The 21,427-nt window shown below is 43.6% G+C and overlaps 1 protein-coding gene across 1 annotated transcript in view; it reads left to right on the forward strand.

Moving 5' to 3' along the window:
• LOC308418898 (forkhead box protein P1-like) overlaps positions 1-21,427 on the forward strand; it is a gene marked incomplete at its 3' end in the record, with an annotated part of 351,221 nt that overhangs the window by 199,235 nt on the left and 130,559 nt on the right. Inside the window, exon 4 of the mRNA XM_080914431.1 lies at positions 11,375-11,469. The remainder of the gene's footprint in view (positions 1-11,374; positions 11,470-21,427) is intronic.

Consider the following 21,427-nt stretch of genomic DNA (forward strand, 5'->3'; position numbering starts at 1 on the left):
GTTTTCTTAAGGCTTGAACATTTTGGAGCATATAGAATACCCTTAGCAAAATGATGCCGCGTGACCTCTCTTGGCTTTCAACGACTCAGAGAGGAAAGGCTCTCTGTCAGCTCGTAGGCGGGGCACTGGCTGCACACAGTGACATAATACAGACATACTGTCTGAAAAGGCTTTGTCCCCTTTCTAGTCAGACACCTGTGACAAAATTACAAACTGTGGTTAGCACAGAATACTTACAAGTGGTTTTTCAGACCCATCCAAGGTGGAGAGGCTCAGCTTGCAAAGAGCCGGTACTGGCTTTTCTTCTTGCAACTGGCACCATGAATGGGTGAGGTTGTAACGATGCTGAAGGTTAAGGGCACCATCTTGCAGAGATCGTGGAGATGGCTTGCAGAAGAGAAGTGGGTCTCTTGGAGGTTGCTCTTGAAATGAACAAAGGAGAGTTGATTTTTCTCTAGTCCTGAACCCACTACAGTTTCTGTAGTTTTTGCCTGGTCGCATGTCATTGTCAATCACCCCAAAGCTTGTCATTTGTTATAGCTTCACGTAATTGGCTTAGTAATGCATCGATTCTGCAGCTGTCTGTCTATCCAGTGACTGCTGTTTGCCAGTCATCATTCTGACTCTGGCAGGGCAGAGTACACAGCGGCCATTTAATAGGACGAGACGGGAAAGTGGGCGAGCCGCTTCTGCGCAGTGACAGTTCACAGGGGCCAGACAGTGCGAGGGATGTGTCTTGGCGGGGCCCTCAGTCTGGTCACAGAAGGCCTTTTGGAAAAATTGCCTTGATTTCAGATCTGCAAACTTAGAGTCATCACTATAAACTCGGAGGGGATAGATAGAGGGGGATGACTGAGGATTCGACCTCCACCATGAGAAGAAGGGCAGAAAAGTGCACGTGGCTGAACTGGGTATGGAAACAGGAATGGGCGGGCTGGAGACAGGCTAGCATTAGGATCTTGTGTACTGTGGCCAAGGGCTGGCTTCTCCTTCACACTGACTGTTGGTACTGAAGACTTCCAAGTCAGGTGCCAGAAACAGCTACTGCCCATGGAGTGGCTTGCAGTTTCTGAAAGCTTCCCAAGGAGAGACAAGACCCTGGGCTTCTGGGCTGGAAGAGGAAGTCTAGAAACTGTTGTACTCCATACAGCTCTGCCCGTTCTGACTGAAGCAAGAGTCCCTATCATCAGTAGGGTGAGGCACCGTGATACTCTGAGAAGGGATCAGTGGCACCCATCAGTGGGAGGCTGTCCTCAGAGCCTGGAACCATCTGGTTTACTGTCTCCTTTGGCCTCCTCTTAGCGTTAGTGAATCAGAGCCTGCAGCTGGGGCCTAGCTACCTACCACACAAAAGGAGGCCTCCACAGGATGCCAGCGAGATGGAGTTTAATGCCTGAGACATTGAGAGCTTCTGGAACTCTAGTTCTCTTGAGAGGATAGAGATCATGGAGAAACACTTCAGGTGTAGGAGGAGCTGGGACTCAGTGAAAGAACACAGACTAACCTTTGTTTTTGTTGCAAGGTAACAGAGGTTTGTCTAAGGGAAGAACAGGGTCCCTAGGAAGGATAAATAAATGCATCCGTAGCTCTTTTGCTGCTGTCTCCCCCAAATCATTTACAAGTGCTGTTTTAATGGAACTCACATTCTTTTTCCTGGTCAGTGCAGAGAAAGGACACTATTCCATCAGGAAGCTTGGGTGCATGCAATGGTTTTCCTTGACTTCTCTCTTATTTAATGAATTTGACCTCGTTTTGGGCTTGAGAGTCCTTATGCTTAATTATTTATTGTTTCTTTAAAAAAATTAAATATTTTTTAGATGTTTTGAGGTTTCATAAATGTTTATATTTTGTCAGAATCACTCCCAAATCCTCCCGGATCTATCCCACTTTCCTAACCTTCCCAATTTCATGCCCTTTAAAATGTATATGTGCTGACCATATACTTTTGGGGTGGGGCCATCCAGTGGAGCATAATCCACCTACCAGAAACCCAACCCATCCTCCCTGAATCTATCTCCTGTCCATAGCTCCGCAGTGAACCCCTTTCCCCTCCACACCAGAGTGTTGACTGGTTTAGTCTTGTGCTGGTCACCATGGTAGTTGAGAGTTCGTGAGTACAGCATCCTGTCATGTCCTGAGGATGCTGTTCTCCTCTAGTCCTCCCTGATGCTGAGCTCTTAAAATCGCTACCTACCATGCCCCGTTACATTTTTAAAGTCACTCTGAAGAGAAGATTAATACCAAGTTTTGTGTTTACACGTGTCTGTTTCCCTTAGCAGTGCATGTGCAGAGTTCTGCACCTGCTTCCCTGCCCTCCACACAGCCCTGTCCACCACCCCTCTCCTAATTGCCTTTAATGCTTTGTAGGTTATTCCATGTGTTAATCATTTCCCTCTGCTCCCTAGTGCCTCCTGGCAGAAGTGCCTTTGGAAGCATAGAGACCTCATTTGTCTTAAATTCCAGCAGGTCCCACTTCTAACATAGTGTCATCACGTGGTAAAGCACGGAGGAAGTGCCCAAAGCACCAAGGAAGTGTCTGTCAGCTGCGAATTCAAGGCAGAGACAGGTTTCTCTGAGGTCAAAGCCAGCCATGGCTATGGATTGAGGGAAGAAAAGAACCTAGCCAATGAAAACTGTTCTTGAAAATTGTCAGGGTGATGTATGCAGACAGGACAGATGTGTTCCCTGAAAGGCTACATGAAACAGTGTCATACAGTCCTGTGTATTCAAGAAAGAGAAATAGAGACAAAGCTAGAGATGAGTGTTTTTGTGGGCGCCTATATCAAGTATGTGCTAGGCTAGCTGCTGCAACAATCAGTACATAGTTTTTGACAGCCTAGTAATAAAGGACTTATGTATTATTGATTAAATCTTTGACGCTGTCTTGATAGTCTACTTGTTGGGGGGGGATGGACAGTTCTCAGCAGTTAAGAGTATAGGCTGCTCTTCTAGAGGTCCTGGGTTCAATTCCCAGACTCCACAAGGCAATTCACAGCTGTCTGTAATTCCATTCAGTCCCAGGAATCCGACACCTTCACATAGATGGGCATGCAAGCAAAACACCAATACACATAAAAGTAAATATGTTATATAAAAAAGATAGTCTATTTGTCACTAAGTATTCTTGACTTTCCAGGGACCGGAAAGCATGGTAGGTAGCCTTTTAGACCTTATTGATATACTTTATTTTATGAATGTGTGTGCACACATGTGAGCATGTCCGTGGTAAGGCTAGATAAATTAGGCTGCTCAGTACCTGGATACATTGCCAGCCTGGAAGTTGGTGAGACCCTGTCTCAAATTTTAAATAAATTAAGAGGGGGGGGAACATAATAAAATAGAGAGGTACCTAGTTCAGTAATGAAATTCTTATTTAACATAATGTGTAGGGTGCTGGGTTTAGCACAGGGTGCTGTTTCTTCACTGTCCTGCTGACTAAGGTGGTTTTCAGAATAGAATTTAAAATCCTGACCTGGCCGACCTGCCTGTCCTCCCTCCCTCCCTTCTTCCCTTTCTGCCCCTGCCTTCCTTCCTCCTTGTCCTCTCAGTGAGAAGTTTCACTGATAGGAGAGATGTGAGACCAAGCTGGAGGATGTCTTCAAGGCCCTTAAATCTTGCAAGCCACACATAGGCTTGGGGGCTCTGTTCTAAGAGCATGAGGGAACTCGGGATAGATGGTGAGTGGCCAGCATATTATCTCATTCCAGCTGATACAGGGTGTGGTCGAGGTCTCCTCTTTGCTTCTGCATTCAGTATGCTTATCAATCACGAGCCTGCTATTTCTAGTTCAAAGCAAGCAGTTTATTTGGACTAAATATTTATGAAATGCAGAGCTTCGTGATCAAGATGTATTTTGTTTTTAATGAGCAAATGACTCAGAATTGTTTGAAGTTATTAAAAGACAAATGACTGTGTGCCATCATGGGAAATGGACAGAGGAGAAAGTAGAATTCTGCATTAAGCATTTTATTTATGGTCTAATCCACAAGCAATCTGATTCTTTAAACAGGATGATTTAATTTCTCTTAAAGGCTCAAAGTATAAGAATTGAATTTATTTATGGACTCTCATTAAGGGGACTTTAATGAAGTCAGGCAGTCTATCCAGTTGCTTCAAGGAAAGCTCACTGAATTCCTAAGAAGAACCAACACCAATCCATGTGAGAGGTGACAGAGAGTGTCTGTCCCCAAGACACTTCCAGCCTGTTGCAAAGCCATGTACAGCCAAATTCATAAATAACTCTTCTCAGGCAAGTTTTTAAAATTGTAAAGCTGATATTTGCTTTGGGAAAATCTAGAAAGCTAAAAATAGTAAATAAAAATAATGTCTAATCCCTTCTGTCCAAGGCAAACACTGTTAATTTTTTTTATTGTTCCTGCAGCTTGGTTTTATATCCTGAAGGACCACTGCAGGTTAATTTTCCTGTCTTACTTATTCTCCATTTCTAGATTAATTCTTAAAGGCAACGAAATACCCCTTTGTCAGGCTGGACTAGCATTCACTTGCCTCTGTTCCAGTTTTGATTGATGGTTTAGGTAAAACAGATTCTTAAGAATTTATTCATTTTGTGTCTCAAATCATCTTGTACACATCAATGTTAAAATAAAACATTAACTGCAATACAGTTTCTTACATTATTTTTCTCTCTGTTATGTATCTGTATGATGCTTTCTAAAACAACAAATAAGAAAAGCAAGCCAAATTTTTGTTGTAACAATTCCCTGTACTCAGGGAACAATAGGGGAGTATGCTGGGTATGTTTTCTGTATGTCCAGGGACTGGACGTTTAGCTCTTACCTTAAAATTGCTTAGCAAAGGTCACCCTCCCAAATCAAGGAAAGCTATTTGGGTTCTAATCTAGAAAGCTTTCATGCCTGGCTTTGGAAGTCTACGTGAATATTATTCCCAGGTTCTTAGAACTTAGGATTCCACTTACATTTTAAAGTATATATATTACGTATATAAAGTCTCTTTGAGGTTTTAAGGAACCTCCATTTCCTTAAGTTAACACAGGCATTTGGGAATGGTGCTTACAGTTTTGTTCCAGCCAGTGCCATGTGTGGCCTGTGGACACAGGGAGATGGCTAATGGGAGGAATTCTCTGCAGTGTGTCAGAGTTTGCTGGAAGCTGGGTTCTGTTCTACACTGTCATATTCCGAACCTTTGTCACATCGAGGCTACTCTCTTAAGCATCAGGAATTCATTCCTGGCAGTCAGAGATCCTGCATGAAAATGCTAACCAGAGCTGTTTCCTACTATGTTAGAGGAAACCTTGTGTGTTATGGGTGAATGGGTGGATATGCAAAATACTCAGCTTTAAGGTAGAAATGAGCAAAGTGTGTAGCACTTAGACCAAACCTCCTCTTCTGACTTGTTTTTTATCAATAATATTTTATTGGAAAACAGCTACACCCATCTATTTGAATTTTGTTTCTTGTTTCCTTACTGTAATGGTGTAGTTGAGCTGTGGTCAGAGAGGACTTATGCCTGTAATCTGTCTCTCTATATCTTCTGTTCGTCCTTCCATCTGTCCATCTGTCTGTCCATCCTTCCGTCCATCCATCCACTTATCCATCTATAATCTGTACTGGGATTGATTGAATCCATGTGTCACACATGTTTGGTGCATGCTTTCAGCCACACTGTATCTCCTGTCTCCAATCTTCCTTCTCCTCTTCCTCCTTTTCTCTTAATAATTATTTTTTAAATACAGGGTTTCTTTCTGTAGCCCCGATTGGCCTGGAACTCACAAAGATCTTCCTGCCTCTGCCTCCAGAATGCTGGATATAAAGGCCTGAAGTAACACACCCAATTCACTCTTTGAGACTGGAATAAACTATAGCCATATGCTGTCAGTATATTAACAGTATGGGTATAGGGGATGATTACTTCACAAGAGCCTCAGTGGTCATTTGTTTTGCGCTGAAATGGTCCTTTAAAAGTTGCCCACAATGTTTAAAGTCCATCTACCTTATTTCCTGCTTCTCTTACCCTGTGTATCTGGTCCTGACCATTTCTGCCTTTGCAGCTGAAGGCTTCCCCTCCTATTGAAGTAAAAGTATTATTTTAATTAGCGTTTTGTTTCTGTTTTTTTTTTCCCTAAAGAAATAACTTGAATGTTGCGTTCAGGATGTTCTCTATAAGTTTGCCTATGGAACACAGGGATATACTCTGCTGGGTTCACAGCTTGAGCAGCTCTGTGGGGCAGGAGCTTGCATCACACTCCACACAAGGTGAAACACACTCACTGGCTTAGGTAAAGACAGGTGAGGTCAGGCTCGCCAGGTACATCTTAAGAATATGGTGACTATTGATTCTTTTTCCCCTCCTATCCTTAGTTTGTCCAGAGAAGTCATTAACAGCAACCATAGAGTAAGTATCTTTAGGGGCTCTGAGCTGCTTGTGCTTTGGCATTTGGTAATGCTTTCCTTATGTAGAGTTGTCCACAGATTGAAGATCCCAGGAGATACTGCCCATGTTACAATAGGACACTCACTAGGCCAGGGGTGGGTGTGAGGGTAACAAGTGCCAGGCTCTGGGTTCAGTGCTCACTGATGAGAAAGGAGAGGAAAACATTAGGGGCTGGGACGGAAGGAGGACAGACCAAAAAATAGTTAGAGCTAGTAGGACTGCAAAAGAGAAAGGGGGAGGGAAGAAAGGAAGGAGGGAGATAGAAAAGGAGAGAGGGGAATGAGGAAGAGAGAACCTAACAGAGGAAGAGTAAAAAGGAAGGAAGGGAGAGAGAGAAGTGAAGTGAAAGCTGGCTTGGAAATATGGATGGATGGATTGAGGGAGGATGAATGGGTAGGTCGGTGGGTGGGTAGGTGGGCAGGTGGGTAGATGGATAATCACAAGTCATACAAGAAAGTTCAGAGAGATTTTACAGCACCTACCTTGCTGTCATTGGAACCTAGAATAAAGAAATAAAAAGAGGGAGCAGGCACTGCTGGTAGCGGTCACAAATATCACTGATCCAAGAGACTCTCTACTTCCCAGGTACACTCAGTTGGCACTGGTTTTGAGGGTACAGTCGCTGGCCAAGGTATCTGTGCTCTGTGTATCCTGTTGTGGTCTCAGTTTAACTCATCTGTAAAACTCTGTGGGTCCTTTAGGGCCTTGGGTTTAAGACATCCTATAATACTACAACCCTTAAAAGATAGGAAGTCCCAGTCGTCTCTGGCACCAGAGTCAGAAGGCAGTACATCCTACTTTAGTACGTTTTGTCAGAATGTGGTGGCAAGGACCCTCATAGCTGCAAGCCCAGCTTTCTGCTTAGAAAGAAGGAGAACTGGATTTGATGAGCATATATCCACTCATGGTTACAGACTGACAGTGTTTTACCAGGTCATGATGAATAATAACTACTTACTGGAAATGCACGCTGTGGAGATGCTGACCCTCTGTGAACCTGCCTGCTATAGTTGCTCATGGAAATGGCAGCTGTTGGAGACAGTTAGGCTGCTTAGAACAATGGATCTAGATCCTTGTTGAAATGTACTTACAAGCCAGCCAGCCATCTAAATCTGCCTCCCACATGTTGTGCACTGTTTCGGCACTGGGACCCTTCTAAAAGTATGGATCTATTCTGGGTGTGGATTCCAGCGCATGTACTTAGGCATTGCTGTGTGTAATGACACTCATTCTCAACGTGATCTATGTGGGCTCAGACTTGTTTTGCTATTTTATAAAAATCCAAAGTCATATGCAGTATTCAGTAAAATTCTTTATCCTGAGTGGCAGACTGCATTTGTTGGAATATCTCTTTAATTTGAATTACACATTCTATGACGAACCACTTTGGGAGCAGTCTCGGTTTTATCATCCCTTTAATAGATGTAGGCCTACCTTTAAAAAAGTTATTCATTTTAAATTATTATATGAATATTTCAGGATTATAATCATCATAAAATGAAAGAAAATTTGTCAGACCAAAATAGAAATTTAATTTAAGATAGAAATTGATTATAAGGTTTAGTTAGGACTAGAAACGTGTATAAAAGGATATTTTTAAAACCCTACAGCTATACAGTTTTTGTTATCATCTCAGAAAAATCTCAGATGTGTTTACTGATGTCCTTGGTGATCATGTTTGAGTCACTTTAATTAAAGGCCAAACATTTGTAAGGTTGAAAGAGCATAGTAAGTCTTTGTGTCAAGTACCCAGATTATTGCCACTACGAAAATATCCAGCCAGACCCCGATGCATCCCAGGTCTATCAGAAATACCTATACATCCAGGTTTACTGCTTCTCTCTTGAGAGTAGGCCAGACACAGAGCCTGCCCAGATCCATGCTATCGGACAAATGAAGACAACGTGGCATGCATGCACAGTGGAGTTCCGTCTTTCTGTTTAAAAAAAAAAGAATGAAATCATGCCACTTGCAGAGAAAGGATCTGAGCTTGGGGTTATCCTGTTAAGTGAAAGAAGCCAAACTCTGAGAGGACCTCAAGTTTTCTCTTGCTTATGGAATTTAAGTTCAAGCAAACCAAGGGCAGATCAAGGTGTGTACTGTGTAAGTGGCCAGTGGGATGGGCAGGGAAGCACTTGATGAATGTGAGCAAAGTACATGTATGTGAAAGTGTCATAGGAAACCCCATTATTTTTGCATATTACATGATATCCTGTTTCTAAGATGTCTAAGATTTGTCTGAGGCAGAAGGCACTTCTGCCTGGCACTCATGACTCTGTTGATGTTCCAGTGGCCATGGTAAAAAAAAAAAAAAAAGTCAAGCTGATCTATAGGTGCTCGAGTATGATTATAACATTACTGTCTCGCTGCTTGGTACCCATGGCACTTCCTTCCACCTGTCACTGTGTCCTGGGTGACATGTGAGGCAGAAAACAGGTTGACCAGGTTTGTTTTCCAGTCGGTTCTTGCTTCTTTTTCTCTGGTGGCCTTTTGTTTCCACGGAGCTCAAATTTACTATTCATGAGAGCCATTTTAATCAATGACCGTATCAGACAAATGGGAGCTAAGCGCTGGTTAGTATGGTGGAAATAAACACGGGCTCTCATTAATGGTGCTGTCTGAATAATGAGGTGAGCCTTGTGTCCTGAGCTACACTAAGAGCAAGCAGGCTCCTCACTGGAACGACAGGCTGACAGCTACGTCTAGGAGTACAGTCATTAGTGGGCTTCGCCATCAATGTCATGGTACTGTGTCAAATTAGTTAGTGTCCCCTTAGCTGAGAAGCTGGACCTACAAATTATCCTCCCACTTCCCCGGAAGCCGTGTTTGTGAAGCCCACGATCAAATGTGAGCAAATTATTAACACGGCTCATAAATTAACTAGTTTACAGGCTTATAACATTTTACAAGTCGATAATAAAGTGCCCCAAAGTTCCCCAATGGCTCTGCCCTGGTGTGAGGACCAAGATGGGCCAGTATTTCCTTGAGGCATGTGAAGCTGGTTGTTGGAAGGGGCACAGCTCTTGGGGGTCTCAATGTCAGTGTTGGGTTATATTCACCCAGAATGCAGCAAGTATTCCATTGAGGACAGTATAATGAACTTCATTATCTCATTATGCTGATGACTGGGTGACAATGGTCCTTTCTCGAGGTGGCCGTCATTACTTCGGATATTACCTCTGAATGGTTACTGCACACCACAATGGACATTTTTTAAAAAATATTTTTGATGTATTCTTACGCTTTGTTTGAGAAGATTAATGACCATGTAGCTTACTTCTGAGGAACTAGGATTTGTATATGTGTATGTGTGTGGGGGGGGGAGGGGGATGGTAGGTGCACAGGCCAATGCTCATGTGACCACCATTGTACATGTGTGTGAGGAGGTCAATGTCTAAGACGGCTCTCTCACTGAACCTGGAGTTCACTGATTGGGCTATGCTGGCATGCTGGCTGGCTTACAGGCCTCCCCGCCTCCCCAGCACTGGTAGTACAAATGTTCCCTCTGAACTTTTTTTATTTCTTAATGCTTTTCTGTGTTAAGTACTGAGTTGGTGCAAGTACCGTGCTGCCTGGTTCATCTCCCAAGCCCAGAACATTCGTCTGGCTTGAATGGTCTATGGGTTGCCGGTAGCAGATGCCTAGTGACCGGCCTGCTGGAGTCAGCCTGCGGTTATCTGAATCTAAAAGAGATACCAGTGCAGGACGTCATCTCTGAACTCTCCTCTGTGTTTTTCCTGACAGACAACCCACATGGTTTCCCGAGACTTGTTTTCAGACTTTCAAATCATAAAACTCCACACGTCTTTTCAGTTCTAACTTCTCAGTTTGATTAATCTAGAAAATGGGTCCAGTTATCAAATGTTGCTTGAATATGCTGAGCATTCTGTGGGAGAGAAAAACACATATATACCCTTGAAGCGATTGCGCTGGATCCTGATTCTGCTTTGTTTTGGTCTCCTAGGGTATTCATTCCTTCTGTAGGCTCCACAGCAAATGAGATGGCATGGTCACCTCAGGGTTTCACGGAAGCCTTTGGCAGACTTATTAAGCAAGCACTCAATGGGGAATTGAGCCCACTTGGTAAATAGTATACTCATAACTCAGCCAAACCACAGAAGCCCATAGCTTCAGCACTTGCCCTCCATGACAAGTTTTTGTCCTAGCTTCTGCTGGCCTGTGGGATGCATATGGTAAACTGTCTAATGAGACGTGTGTCTGACTCACAAGCAGGAGCTCACCGTCTTTCCAGGGCACCTGTGTCAGGAGGGCGTGCGTTTCCTCCTGGTCTCTTCTAGAGAATATTTGAAGCCAGGTTAATGGACCCAAGCCTGAAGCAACATTTCATTTTGCATGAATGTGTCTTCTTGCTTGTGCTCCCCAGGACCTGTGAGCATTATAATTCAGAGATTGCATATCCTAAGAATGTGGCTGAAGAGATGGCTCTGTCTGCAAAGTGCTTGTTCCATGAGATGAGATCATGTATTCACATCCCTAGCACATGTTTGAAACAGTGGCATGTGTCATTCAACCCAGAGCTGATGAGATAGAGACAGTTGGATCCCTGGAGTCTGTAGGCCAACTAGTCTAGCCAAAATGGGTAAGCACCAGGTTCAGTGAGATTCCCATCTCCAAAATAGTGTGCAGGCCTGATTGAGGAAGTTCTCTCACCCTGACCTCTAACCTTTATTCACTTCTACCCATGTATATGTATGTGTGTCTATACACACACCAAAATAAAAGAAAAGGGAGAAGACACTGATGAACACGTAAGAGAACCAGACTACCTCAGGGAATATCTCTGCTCTCAGGAGCCACACTTGTGCTTGGTTTACCACGTTTTATCTTCCTGATTCTAGAAGAGAAGAGAGAGACCAGGGCTAAAAGTTCACATGTGAAGACAGCAGACCTATGAAGCATCCTGAGTCCCTTATCCTAACCCTTGTCTTCCTCTTGCCTCCAGGCTCCTCCTGTGTGCTGCAGTCTTGTGGCGTTCTGCAGGCCCCCTGCCAGTGGTCCCAGGCTTTTTATGGCTGTGAGACTCATTAAAAGCTCAGGGTAAGTGACCAATGTCTGTGTCACCGAGGAGTAGAAAATCATGACCCACTTGCTCTAGGACTAGGCAAGAGTCCCAAAGTTGGCAGGCACATATATGCCGCCACTTTCTGGGACAGCTGTAGGACAGTTGTATATATCGGCCCCTTCGGGGTTGCAGATGATGACTCAGTGGTTGAAGTACTTGCCTTGCCAGCATAGTGGCCATAGATTAAGCCTATGCAGAAACAAGTAACAGTAAAATCCAACCATTACTTCTTATCACAGCTCTGAAAAGGCAGACAGGTAAATCCTGAGGCTTTTTGGCCAGCCAGCCTGGCCTACTAAGTTCTAGGTCTCAGTTAAAGACCCTTCCTCAAAAAACAAGGTACATGACCCCTGAAAAATGAGATCTTTGGCCTCCACACATATCCACACACATGCATGTATACCTGTGCAAGCACAAACATGTATGATGGACACACGCATTCCAACTCTAAACAGAGTGAACTAAAAGAAATCCCATTTGTGCCTGGTTGTGTGCCATAGTTGCAGGAATTTGTCCAAATGCAAAGATGGCACACATTGTTTCAAAGGGGTCAGAGAGCAACTCTTGCCACCCTCTGAGGCCACAGTGTCCTTTGCAGTTCAGCACTTCTGCTGTTGGTTAGCAGAATTCGCTATGGGTTCTTGAAAATGGAAACGGGTGGGGTCACTCTATCCCCATGAACACTGTGTATTCAAATAGTCATTGAGCTATTTTGACCTGGTTTGTTCACCATCCTTGGATGCATCAAGGTTGGGGTACCATGCATGAACTTGACAGCTCACAGGGTACTACTAGTCACTCTGACCTTGAGCAAACTGAACGTGGATGAAATAGGGATTTGAAATACCTGCCCTTTCGACCTGGCAGGGGAGCTGCCAAGGTGAAGCAGGGTGGACATCCTGTGAAAGGCTTCCTTCCACGTGAGAGGAAAGAAAGCTTCCCTTTTCTCAAGCTCCCAGCTTATCTTCCTTGTCGTTAGCCAACTAACCCAGAGTGGTGGAATGTTCTTTTATTTTGTGAGTCATATGGTCTCTGAGCTCCAACTGTATTACACTTGATGGACATGCTGTTGAAATATCTCTTTAGTATCAAATATGGATGAAGGGATACATGGGTAGATTATGGCAGGCTAAAGATCAAATGCCAATGAAGAGCGATTAAATTTCCTTTAATCATCAGAATCTGAGAGGGCTTTAAGATCTTCCACCTTTAATATAGGCCTTAATAAATAATAATGCTTTGAATGACTGCAGTATGTTTGAATTTCACAAGTCTTGCATGTCAAAACATATAGACAGGCTCAGCAAATATTCTTCTCCGGACCAGTAGTGCTAATTAAGAAGAGAGGTCAGGGTTAAACAAACAGCTTTGAGAATAGAAAGTGGGAATAATAAACCCAGTTTGTGGATTTTCTAGGGGTTTTGTCCTCATAGAAGATGACAGTGCATTCTGCATGGGTGTTTCTGCTTTGCTGGATTATTTGCAAATGACTGTTTCCTAACAGATGCTTTGGTAGGTAGGTGTGCCTGGGAGAGCAGTGTGTGTCTTCTACCTTTCTACTATGCCTGCTCAAGACTGTTAATACTTTCTTTGGTGGCTGCTGGATTGTTCCTGAATCCTGCAAGGAAGAGACAGGAAACCAAAGTGGCCCTTCCAGCAGAGGCCTTTTTTGTACTGCTTCCCTGAAGCCTTGATGGTGACTTCTGTTCCCGTTCTCTGGCTTCCTGAGAAACACAGCCTTGGCTGTAGGAAGTGAGGTGTTCCAGATGAATGGGAAGCAGGAGAAATGCAGTTTCTGAGATGCTCATGTGATTACTTCCACCAGGTTATATGGTGGACTTCTGTTGCCCTGGGTCTTTTTGAGTTACTCTATGGTAGCATTTCAGTCGGCCCGATTCTTAGCAGATACACACATCTTCGAAAACTCTTGAGACTTTCCATATTTCTTATGGTGTCATGCTGAGTCCTCGAATTGCAAGGATTTTTTTTTCTCTTGTAGAGAGGAGTAAATCAAAATTCAAATTTCTGAATATACAGAGGAGTGTTTCTTACCATGGTACTGAGGTTTTGGTCCAGGTTAGGGGTCAACATGGTTTCCTAGTGACATGGCTAATTCCTACCTAGTGGTGTTCTCCCAGAGTCTGTGAGCAACAGGGCCGGCCACAGGCGCTGCTTTTTCCTCTCTTATGTAGACTTGATGTGACAGCCCATCTCCCTTCATTCTCTCCCATTGGCTGTGGTGCATGTCAGCTGATCTCCCTATGGCTGGGTTGTGGGTAGCTGTCTGTCTGACAGATCATAATGCTCTTCACGTCTAGTACTTTGTTGCCTGTTTCCTTTAAGTATACATTCAGCTTTGGGAGGTGGCCCTGATGCCTGTATCCCAGGACCTTTGTAGCCATGAACTCATATGTATAGCTCCACAGGCAGAACAGCAAGAACGGCGAGCTTCATGGCATATGTACGTGACACATCTTAAAGATGAAAGAGTTCTTTCCTCTCAGGCTGAGGTCCCAGCATTGCCTATGGCTCATTGTTCTTGGTCACACTGATTTCTACTATGCCTCAGTTTCCATTTGTGAGGTGAGGATAGAGGTATTAGCTGTCAATTAGAAAGACCAGCAAGAGCTTCTGGGAGATGCTTTTAGAGATGTTATCTGGCAGAAGAAGGCACCTTGGATTAGTAGAAACTCTTCTATGTTGTTAAGTGCACAATTGACCTGTCAGCCCAAGTCATCATGTTCTGATCTTTTGATGGAAACTTTCATTTGCATAGCTGGAATGAGTTAGCTATAAATGCCTATCACTGTTAGCACCTTTTACCTGCTTTGAGGGGGTGATAGGTTGCTGTATTATTCCCTTATGCCTGTGGTTTCCATGTGTTCTTCAGTGTGGGCTTGTTAGATAAAAGCCAAGGGGTAGAGAATACCCCGTTCCACCTCCCCACATCACATAATGTCTGCTGGTAGAAGACAAGTGTATATTATCTCACACTCCTTGATAAGAGCCTTGGATTAGCTAGGGTATAGAAGAAAGCAAGGTTGCACTTGTTAATTTCTAGTTAGCATCATCTCAACGTAGAAAGTAAGAGAACACCATTAACCTAAGCATGGCTGGGAAATGGCTCAGCTAATTGAGTGCTTTCTGAGCAAGCATTAGGAGTTGAATTAGGATTTCCTACACCCATATTTTAAAACGCCCGGGACAATATCATCCCAGCAGCGGGGAGACAGAGACGGGAGACTCTCTATCCAATTAAGCGAGTTAGTTCCACATTTGATGAGAGACCCTGCCTCCTACAGTAAGGTAGAGAGAAATTGAGGAAGTTTCCTTCAGGCCTTTGCATATGTGTTTACCCACAATGTACCCACATACACATGAATGTGTTAGCCTCCTATCGCTTCCTGTTTCTTTTTCATATCCTCTAACCTCACACATGTGTGTGTTATATAAAACAAAAAGCAAATGGAAATCCAGTGTGGAGGAAACCCTGCCATCCTTTTGAGGAAAGAAAGGAGAAAGATCCAGTGAGTGTCACTCAGGCAAGCTAAGAACACAAAGCAGGGGAAACTTTGATTTGGCTGCGAACAGGCTTCAGGGTTAACACCCTGCTTTTGAGCTCTCTAAAAATATCTAACACCCTGCTTTCAGATATCATTTGAGAACATAAAATAATAATTCACGGAAGGCGAACCAGATTGTACACTAGGAATTGGGGTGAGTTTTGTTTGCACAGGAAGTGGACCAGCCTGGACTCACCTCCTCTGCCCTCTCCAAGGCCCCAGGAGTGTCAGAAAGAAGGCCTGGGGGGCATTGACAAGTGTTTGAGTGTCTCCTAGTCTGGCTGCCCTATGTGAGGACAGCCTGGTACTGTGGGCCCTCAGTGCTAGGAGTCTCTGGCTGAGAGTTGCCTGGGCCAGAGTTCTCAACACCAGCTTGCAGAGCAGACTTTCTGCCCTAGTTCTTCTGGTGCAGAGAGCTGAGACCTTACTTGTTCTTTGTCCCCCATAGTTGATTATGTGACAGCATCTCTTCTTTTCCAACACTGGCCTGCTTCCTGAATGTGGCTATTACTTGGGAACTTTGTTCACAGAAGTCATGCTGGGGGCTTTGGGGTTTATAAAGGTGGGTGGAACCAGAAGGTCTGGTTCTGTGCCCTGTTAACCTATCCCCTGACAACATAGTTCATGTTTCTCTCCTACAGTGTATTGAAAGATGAATGCTGAATTCTCCCTTTCTTTTCCTGCTTTTTTCTATCCTTGTCACTCTGTTTGCCCCCTTTCCCATCTCTGTGATCATTACTATTTGTCCCTCTTTCTCCATCCACCTCTTTGTTTATGTATGGGATGGAGCTTTTGAACTACATCCCCAGCCCCCAAGATGTCTGCTGCCCCCACTCCTTGAATTTTCCAAACTCAAGTAAAACCTAATTGTCAAGAACATTTTTCCGAACAGCTAAAAAAAATACTCCACCTTTTGAAACCTGCCCTGTTGACACTCTTTCTGAAAATTTGCTGTATGCCAGATATAACTCTAAGAATTTGACATTGATTCACTTGGAACAGAACGAGGCTTGTAAAAGTCCACTTTAAAGACAAGGAAACCAAGATGAAATGTGATATCCTGCCTAGAATCCTCTGCCCATGAGGGCAGTTGTAGGGATTTGAACCTCCACCCTGTTCCCTCTGATCACTGGTGGGTAACCTCTGCTCACTTGGTCTTGCCTGTGCCCCTCTTTTCTCGTAGCATTGATTTGCAGGCGTTCTGTTTTAGCATGTGCACAGTTGTTGCTGTGCACCGCAGGGCCACATCTTGAGGTTGTGACTTTCAGATTTACAGAACTAATCTGTTTGTTTGTGTGTTTGTTTTCCTTGCTAATCCAGGACCTGTGGGGACTGAAAATATGTCCTGGTATAATTAGGATCAAGGACATCCTTTTTTCTCTAGTGGATATGCCAGTTACAGCATTGCCCCTGTTCCCCATCTTGTGAGTTGTTTTGTTGTGGTACAGTATTCTAATTACTCTCACATCTGTAACCCTCATTTTATGTTGGGTTAGCCTCTGGCCAGCCAATGATTGATTTGTTCTGCTTGATCACCTGTGTGAAAAAGTAGGGTAACCTAGAGTGTTCTGCCCAGAGCACTGGTCCTCTACCTGGGGCATTTTCTGTAGGGAGCTCAGGCAGCAAATGCTCCTTACACATGAGAGCTCACCAGGGAGGATTTTTATTGACCACTATAAAGATGTAGCCACTACAGAGATAATCTGAGTTACCTTTAGGAATCCTGTAGTTACATGGTCAGTAGAATTGTAGATTCACCAGTGTCCTGGGCAGTATTAGTAACATAGGAGTCTAGAAGATGCATAAAACCAGGAGCTAGGGACTACAGATGAGCCAGTTTTAACTGTCTATATTTCTATGTTGACTCAAAGCAACATGTATGTGTGTGGTATACATACAAATGAATATGCATATGTGTGTGTACATGCATGTACGGGAGTTTGAGGAGTGGCTGTCCATCCTGTTCACTGATACAGGGTCTTCAGCTGAATCTCCATAGATCACTGATGTAGCCTGTCTGGCTAGCACACATTGTCTTTGTCTCCCAAGTATTGGAGTGACCAGGGGTTAGGGTTGGTCACCTGGCATTTACATGGATTCTGGCTTAGACAACAAACAACACCAACTATGTGCAGCATCCCAGTGCCACAGACCACTTCTAACCATTTCTGCCTTCGAATCCTAAGTTGTCCACTCATGCTGATCATGTGGACAGCTTAGGCACAGGTATTGAATGGACTTGTAATTTTAAAACGTCAGACTATAGCATGAGCTTCAAGAGCTTCTAGGAAAGGGGCTTGGGGCGTACTGCTAGGTCTCCCGTCCAGTCTTGAGGTTGAGATCAATTCCATGTTACATTCATTCCCAGGATGCTCCCTGCTTACATCATGGCACCCTTCCGAAATCTGTTTCAGGAAGAACTCCAGCAGAAATAAATCTATTCTCTGTAAATTTTTTACCTCTATTTGTGTATTTATGAGTACATGTGTGTGTTTGTGTGAGCACTCGTGCCATGGCATGTTTGTGGAGTTCAGAGGACAACAGGGTAGGTTCTACCCCTTTATAGATTGAATTTGAATTCAGTTATCCTGACAGCACAAGAAATCTGTCCTAAGACCTCATCAGTACCAGGCAATTTGGCTTTTACTATGGCTGTGATTTGAGGCAGGGGGAGACACAAATACATGTGGAGGGCAAAGGCCAGCCATTGAGTGGCAGAGCTTACACACCCTCCACTCTTTGAGACATAACTTCTCATTGGAACCTCACCAAGCAGGCTAGGGTAGCTGGAGGCACAGCTCCTGATGTTTTTGCCTGTCTCTCTACCTCTTCGTTCCTTGGGATTTCATTATACATCAACATACTGAGAACACAGTACGTGAGGAGTAAACCTGCATGGGTACCGTTGACTGAATTAAGTTGAAGAATTCTTAGTGTCACTTCAAATAAGGAGTGATGTTTATGCAACAAGCATCCTTGGATGAAAACAAAATCTTCTGGTCCAAGTTTCCTCATTTGGAACCTGATGAGAACCTTCCCAGGTGTTCAGGTTGATGTAAGCCTGAACATTTGGTTGCTTTTGTTGTCTCTCTGTTTTGATGTTTTGAGACAGGGTCTCACTATGTGACTCAGACTGGACTCCAACTCTGAATCCTTTTACCTCAGACTCTAGAGTGCTAGGATTATAGATGCACACCACCAAACAACACCAGAGGAGGATATCAACACACCTTTGGCCACAGAGAAAGCCTGGGTGTTTACTACTCATTTCTATTATAGGGCATCAGTGATTTTAAACTGGTTGTCAAGGCTTAAAAAATCCAGTTATATGTCTTAATTATTTGTTTAAACTCTCTTTTTCCATTTGCCCTGGGAAGAATTTATTTTTGTTTGCATGTGCTCCTTGCATTATAAAAATTGAACCTGTTAAAGATGGCGGGATTTAGCAAAGCCCTCTTAACTCTACTTGCTTTTATCGCTTTCCTGAGTTAATAATCTTATGTCCCCCATTTCTACTTCTTGGCCCAGGAACCATCCCTTTATTTGGATCTGTGCAAATGACTTGATTAATTAGACAGTCTGTTAATTCTGATTACTGAGTTCTAACAGATCAGTGGCCAAGCATCACTGTGTAATTCAGATTAAAAAAGCTCTTCATATTATCAAAACAAAATTTAAATGAACAGATAAGCACGTTGAAATGTGTTACATTAAAACAACGCATCTCCCAAGGGAAATGAAATTTAAACTATAAAAAAATTGATTTCTTCCTCCCACGTTATCGTTATTTTTTTATTGTGACACCCGTCAGATTGTCTTTCACAGGAACATCCTTAAAAGGATTGGATTTTCTTCCTTTGTCTGGAAATTATAGCCAGATGAGGCCGAGTGTGACCCATCATGCTGGGTGCATTGTGTCTTTGCTTTGGAGCACTTTAGTGCCATTGCCTGTGCTTACATGACAGTCCTGACCACGCTGGCCTCTGGTATTGGAGTCACTTGTAGAAGTGAAATTTAGCGGTGTGTAGGGGAGAATGGAGTTTCAGTAATACCCGCTCTCTTTCACAGCTGAAGGCATGGATGGTTATTAAAGACCACTAGACCACCATGTTCCTTCTCCTCCTTTGCTAATGGCTTACTGCTAAGAACAATCAGGCATCACATAGATGCTTCAGTCCTCCCTTTCTTTCCCCTTCTGCCCCCTTTGGGTTCTTTCTTGGTACATAACAGTGCTGTAGAAAGTGGGCAGGTAAGGCTGTCAGAATGAATCCCCAGTGGGCAGGAGTGTTTGCTACGCAAGCATGAAGATCTGAGTTCAAATCTTCAGCAAAGCCGTGTGAAAATGTTGGGCCTTTGTCTCCAGAACTGAGGTGAGGGGTTGACAATGCCTTGAGCAGGCAGGACCAACCAACTTAGCAAAAGAAAGGTAAGTTTAGTGAAAGACTGTATCTGAATGGAATGAGGCAGGGATGGTGGAGATCTCTGATATTATAGCTCAGGACTCTGTGCATGCACCCTCCTGACACACATGTATGTACACATACCCTCCACACACATGCACACACATACTAAGTTAAAGAAACTGAGCACAAAAGTCAACAAAAGAATAAGTTTCCTTGTCCTGTGAATCCCACAGTTCGTGTTTTGTGATCGACAGCTTTCAGTAACATCTACAGTGGACATCACCGTCTCTGCTCCGCCCCCTTGCCTGCTCCCGCCCTTGTGCGCTCAGGCACACATGCAACGCATGATTTGTTTACATGCACTTACATTGTTTGGCATCTCGGAGGTGTGCAGACTGGCTGGTGGAAAAGTTTAAATACCAGCAGGCTCCCTGTCCCAGCATCCTCAGCCACATCTGGAGCTGCAGCTGGAGTAAATGGGGCTGATGGATTTAATATGTATCCATTCAGGAGTTTGCTAAACCCTAGCTTTTTATCAGTGACTATAGTCAGTGTCTATGGAAAATGGAGAAACGGGGAGTGAAAGTCTTCTGCCTGTGTGAAACAGTTTGAGAGAGAATTTGGGAGTAGGGAGAACAGACTTTATGAGATCAGCCTGAGGTGTTTCCTTAGATTACCCACCTTGGCTTGTTTGTTTTTGTTTTTATTCTGAGACAGAGTCTCTCAGTGGCCTGTATCTTGTCACTCAGTCTTCATAGGCTCCGGGGCTCTGCCTTTCTCTGTCTTGCTGGTGCTGGGATTACAAGTGTGTACACCATGTCCATTGTGTGTGTGCGGGTGTGCGTGTGTTTAAATGTGGGTCCTGAGGTCATCCTCAGGCCTCATATTTCACAGCAGCCCCTTCAGTAACTGAGTCATCTTTCCAGCTGAATAGCAGTTCTTCGTGTTTACTGAATTTAGATTGCTCTCATCACCCCATCCATAGCCAGAGCAGTAAACGTTAGCTCTTAGTAGGTATTCCTCCTGCATCCAGTACTTCCTTTCATTGTTCTAGAAGACTATATTGAAGGCAGTTGCAGAAGGGTGTTTAACTCATTGGCATTTGGGGGTTCTGTGAATCTGCTTCACTTTCTTAAGGAGGAACCTTTGATGTTAGTCAGAGGTGGCTCTTATTTTGGAGGGGTGGTTACTGTTCAAAGGTGAAGTCAGGCTCTGGCTCTTATTTGGCAGCCTGAATGACAGCATGCTACTTGAGTTTCCTGCTAGCTTCTCTCTCTTCTAAAGAAGGAACCAAATAAGGGATTTTTTAAGAAGCCAAAACCTTCTTGATTAAATTCAGTCTCTAGTCATTTTCAAAGAGACATTTTGACACAGAGATGTTATCTGGGACATTATAGGTCACCATTTCAATTAGAACTTTAATTTGTGTAATTTTATTTAACTAATTTTATTTTTGTTTGCTAATTTTCCCCCACATTTGAAGCCTGAGCCTCATATATCCCAGGCTCTTTATAAAATACCCATATTCCCACATACTTGATTTTGTTGTTGTCTGCTTTGCATTCATTCCCGGAGAATCTCTTTTTAGTAGCCCAGGTTAGCCTTAGACCTTTGACCTCCTGTGTCAACCAACAGTGTGCTTGGATTGCTGGCATGGACCACCACATGCTTCTGAATCTTTATTTTTAGGTTTTAGTTGCATGTGTATATATATGTATTTGTACATGCACACATATGTGTTCAGGTATATGTACACATGCATGCAAGTGTGTGTTTGTGTGTATATAGGTTTGAATACATGTACAAGGTGTGTGTACCCTTGTAGCCGTGTGAAGGCCAGAAGTTTACATAGGTTGTCCTCCTCAATCGCTCTTTATTTTATTTTTAATTAGTTAAACAAAAGTCTATGTGTTTGTGTATGTGTAAATGCACAGGACCACGACACACATGTAAAGGTGAGACGACAA

Source organism: Micromys minutus (assembly GCF_963924665.1).
Source record: "Micromys minutus genome assembly, chromosome: 3".
Taxonomy (NCBI): domain Eukaryota; kingdom Metazoa; phylum Chordata; class Mammalia; order Rodentia; family Muridae; genus Micromys; species Micromys minutus.